Genomic DNA, 5,331 nt, shown 5'->3' on the forward strand with positions numbered 1-5,331 from the left:
TAAAACTGTGACAGCTAAAACAAGTTTATAGTTAAATATGCCATGTCTCTGCCAAAGAACTCCTACCAATGGATAGGACAAAAGAGAGGAAGAAAAGGACTTCTGGATTAAAGGTGTAATTTGTTCTCCTCTGAATTTGCTGACCAATTTTAGTGCTGCAGCAATGGCTCCAGAAACAAACCAATTTCTGGCAGCCACATGGCCCACATAATCTTTGGAATTTTTAGAAATGCTTATCATTAAGGGAATCTCTCCTTGCTTTGTGGTAAGGGTTCATTTGAAATCTACTATATTGATGGCTAAGGGCACAGGTATTACCCCTGTCCTCAGGATTCTTACCAACAGTTCCCTTAAACTGGCTCAACCGAAGCCCAATCTGTTGCCAGAGAACAATGTCCCTTCGTCTGCCCTTGCAGCCACCAGGACTTGTGGGAAACCGGAAGCTTGCATATAGATATTAGTCATGGATCTAGTCCCCGTATTCAGCAAACACTTTTCTAGAAAATCCGGTGCCAAAAAATTCTTAAAATAAAACTGTACATGCTTCATTGATTCACTTCATGTGAAGTGTTTAAATGCTTCTATTGTATTTATTATTGTTCAGTAGCTCACGTAATATTATTTGAAGTTGATGAAGACTTTCCATTAGCCACTTAGGGCCTTTAGTTTTGCGCTAAGAGATAGTGAAAAGGGCTCAACATAATTTTTCGGCAGCAAAATAGAAGATAGTGACCAATCAGTACCTTAGCAAAAACCTTCTGTTATTTTCAAAAGACTTCTAAGTGCTTGTTTTTTTTTTTTTTTTTTTGCAGTACGCGGGCCTCTCACTGTTGTGGCCTCTCCTGTTGCGGAGCACAGGCTCCGGACGCGCAGGCTCAGCAGCCATGGCTCACGGGCCCAGCCGCTCCGCAGCATGTGGGATCTTCCCAGACCGGGGCACGGACCCGTGTCCCCTGCATCGGCAGGCGGACTCTCAACCACTGAGCCACCAGGGAAGCCCACCTGCTTAGTTTTGTGTTCTTTTTTTAAATAAATAGATTTGTATATAACCCTCTTTTGTGAATGCATGTGGTGCTCTGGAGTACCCAGAGACCAGGTGGTAAAGCTATGTTCCTTACCTTTTTAATTCTTGGCACACTTGAAAATCTCGACATTCTCCCAAGGCTCCTCGCATGTTCTGCTCCTTATCTCCTTCTGACAAATGGGTGGGTACGCTGGTGGGGGTGTGGGGCTGACAAAAACATATGCTTGATTAGCAGAGAAAAATGAAGAGCAGTGTTTAAAAGAGGAGGAAAGTAGGATGGAAGAGAGGATAAAAGGAGAAATGGGAATAAAAAGAAAACTGGAAAATAATGGTGAAAAAAAATGAAGAATAAAATTGGAAGAAGGGCACCAGGGACTGATTGCTCTTATTAATCTCAGTACCACCAACCTATCCCAGCCACCTCAGCAGTCTGTTCCATGGCAACTGGCCAGCTCTCTGAAACTTCTCTGGTCCCTAATGGACTCCTTGGGCCATTTTCCATTACTCACTTGTTCATTGCTTACACTTTGCAGATGTGCAAGTGTGAGGCTGAATATTAGTTTTCTACTGCTGCTCTAACAAATTACCCTAAATTTAGGGGCTTAAGCAATACAAACTTATTATCTTCTGTAAGTCTGACATGGATCTCACAGGGCTAAAATGAAGATGTCAGCAGTTCCTTTAGGAAGACTTTTGGGGAGTGTTAAATTTCCTTGATCATTTTGGTTGTTGGCGGACTTCAAAATGACATGGAAGGCCTTACAGAGTAGTAAGCTTCCTGTTACTGAAATCATTCAAGCCGAGGCTTATAAAAGATGGTTCTGAAGGATTTTTGTACTGGGTTGGAAGTTGTACCTTATGATTTCTAAGGTCCCTTCCAACTAAACACTGTACAATCTAGGCAAAAAACTCTTAATAGCAGTTTAAATCCTGATCTGCTGTCCTGTGTGTGAAAAGAAAAAAAAACTGATTTGCTTACGTGGGTAGGATTTTCTGTTGGGAAATGGATACTTTAATGTATTCATTTTTTCCCCTATTATGTGCCTAGTGGTGGTGTATATTGAGGATATGATAATGAACAGAGATGGGACTCATCTATATCAACAAGATAAGTGTGAAAGAGCTATAATACAGAATGGTGTGTTTATATATTTCTATATTCCAGATTAGTGTGGATCCTGTTATTATGAATGAAAAAATTAGTAATTAGAAGGACATAAAATATGACACCTAATTTAAAAACAGCAGCTTAGGGGCGGGGACCGATGGGGCCTGGGGGACAGGCTGCAACGGGGCTGGACTCACCTGGACGTGGGTGTGCTGGGCTGCGAGGGGGTGAAGCGGGAGTTGCGACCCGCCCGGGATGGGCCAGCCCTGGTCTGGCAGGGCCGAGCCAGAGGCGAGGGCAGCACGGGGGCCAGGCCTGCCGGGCGGGCGGCCCTGGGACTGAGTTGCTTTAGGTCGTGACCAGCCTTTGAAAAAGGAGAAACCCAAATGGAAAAGCGATTATCCCATGACAGACGGACAACTGCTCAGCAAGAGAGACGAATTTCGGGATACTCCATCAGCTTTTGAAGGCTGTAAAGAGATTTGGGATGCCTTGAAGGCTGCAGCACATGCTTTTGAAAGCAACGATCATGACCTGGCACAGGCAATCACTGATGGTGCGAACATAACGTTACCACATGGTGCGCTTACAGAGGGCTATGATGAACTGGGGAATAGGCATCAGCTTCCAGTCTATTGCGTGGCACCACCAATCAACATGATAGAGGTAAAGAGCAACATAGAGACTCTGGATATTCCTGAGCCAGCACCCAATTCTGGGTATGAATCTCAGCTCCGTCTGTGCCATTCCACGAGCAAGGACTCAACCCTGTGGTCCACGGCACAGACACACTGTACCACATGAAGAGGCGGCTACATGCAAGCAGGAGTAGTACCGGGCAGTCAGCGCTAGTTCTTTTCTGGCAGATCTCTCACTGACAAAATGAAGCTGGAAGACATGAAGGTCGTAAAGGCCTATGTTGTACAGGTTATAATGAGCCAACCTTTGCAAAACCCAACACCAGTTGAGAACTGAACTGGTCCTGCTGGCTGTCCCCAGATCCCTCCTGCTCCTTTTTACCATTATCATTCCCTACTCTATGGTGTGAAATTTACTTTCACTGCTCTGAATTCCATATGAATGGATTTAGGAGGAATTACCAGTGAAAAATTCCATCTGTGATGGAGACCAACAAAAATAATTAATAAAACGTAAAGAGCCAGCCGTTGAGACTCATGTAATTACAGTTTCTAATTCGAGAGGCAGTGAAGAAATAGATAACCATTTATTTTAAAATACCCAACAACTATGTAATGGCTGTAAATGATTTGGACTGTAAATAGAACACTGCATTCATGAAGAACCAAGCACCTGTAAATACAGAATTCTTAAAAAATAAATCAAATTTCTGGAAATCATCAATAACACTTATAAAACTTGAGCTTTTTAAAATGGAAACTGAAAGGAGCAGTACTTGAGGTTCGCTTCTTTTCTGGTCTTAATTCCTTGCTCAATTAATATTTAGCCATAAAGGAGTAGAGACCAGCAAATTGTGTTTCAGTATTGCTTTCCCTATCCCCATATGTTGAGCTCCTTATTTACATTCACACTAAATTTTGGTGCCTTCCAGCACGTTGGTGGCAGGCACCTTTCTGGAACACTAGGCAATAATTGAGTCAGTGCATTCAGATCTCTGACTTTCAACTGATACTTGGTTGAAAAGTCTATTTTCCTCTTGCTGCATAGGTATTTTGAAATGTCTATATAATGAAGCTGTTTCATATCCAGGCTTACAAGGTCACTACTATGTAATACCTTCACTGATCTACCTACTCTGTGTAGAGCTTTTCAGAGCTAACTGTACCCTCAAATGCATGGATACTAGGCCAGGGAATGCACAGAATCAAGTACGGCTGTTCCCACTGTAGGATAATAAATTAATTATCTCTTCTCCCCCAATTTGCAGGAAGGAAAACCCGTTCTATCTGTGCCTGGGAGAATTGTGGCTACCTTCAATCTTTTAGAAAAAATTTCAACTTATAATTTGCTAGTGTGAAATGTTTACTGACATCATTTAAACATCGGCAGTGAGACCAAATGATGATACGTTGCTTTAAACTTTAGTGCTTTCCATAGTTCACTGTTACCTACAGTTGTGGTGGATGAGAATTTTCCTCTCTCATCTTTCCTAGCAAAGAGGCAAATTAAGAAGCATCTGCAGATTTTATCAGAGGACTGAAAAATTTGGTGAGATAACCTGATTCTTCTGTACTAGGACTGGAATAAAGCTGCCAAGGATTATTTTTAATTTGGAGCCTTTTCAAAGCTGGTTCCATAAGTGAGAAGGGGGCTACCACATGACCGCTGAACCCCTGAGAATCCATGAGATGGAAAAGTAGAGGCAAGAAGGCATTTACGTTGTTCTCAAATGAGAAATAATCAAACCTCCACACCTACTTTGGATGTGAAGCACCATTATTAATTTTGATGGCAAAATGAAACTGCTATTTAGTTTAAATGTAATGTTTAAAATAGTATTACATTTCGTATAGCCTGGTTACACATATCTATAATTGTAACGTATCATGTTTCTGAGAGCTTTAACTACTTCTCTTTTTTATGCAATCATTTTAAAGACTGTGGCTACATTTAATTTAGGTTTACTGACAATTGAATCTAAATTCAAGAGGCAACAGCAGCATTAATTCCAAAGGAGTATTTTTATACATGGAGGTGGAGGTATGCGAGGGTATTTCAATATAATGCCCCGTCATCAAAATGTTTCCTTATTGTGTGCCACATTGAACAGCAACATCTCTCAAAGGTGTCAACTGGAGGAAAAAAAGTGTTCAAATCTATTTTTCTTAAGTAAATTTGGTGATATAATAAAAAAAAAATAGCAGTGTAATATGTTAAATAGAGTCTAGAAGATGAGGTAGAAAACTATACTCAGTCAGGTACTAATGACAAAATACAGAACAAATCATTTAATTTTATTACAAATTTCCAATTTATAACCAAAATATACAACCACTACATTTAAAATCAGTTTATACACTCACAGTTAAAGTGCTAAGTAAAAACATTTACAAAAACTGACATCAGTCTACTGTAAACAAAATAAATCTACAAGAGCAGAGTGCAAAGCACATCCAGCTAATGTGAAAGTACATTTCATGCTCTAATCAAGCGCACTTGTCCTATACAGAGCTCAACAGTAACTTCTCCACTCATTTGGAAATGAATGAACGATTTTAAA

General features: G+C 40.8%; 1 pseudogene; it reads left to right on the plus strand.

Annotated features, from left to right (window-relative positions):
• Nucleotides 1–2,483: 2,483 nt before the first annotated feature.
• LOC114884791 lies at nt 2,484–3,107 on the plus strand (annotated as a pseudogene).
• The last annotated feature ends 2,224 nt before the right edge of the window (nt 3,108–5,331 follow it).

Source organism: Monodon monoceros, unplaced genomic scaffold, assembly GCF_005190385.1.
Source record: "Monodon monoceros isolate NGI ecotype Baffin Bay Population unplaced genomic scaffold, NGI_Narwhal_1 Super_Scaffold_5, whole genome shotgun sequence".
In the NCBI taxonomy this organism is placed as follows: Eukaryota; Metazoa; Chordata; class Mammalia; order Artiodactyla; family Monodontidae; genus Monodon; species Monodon monoceros.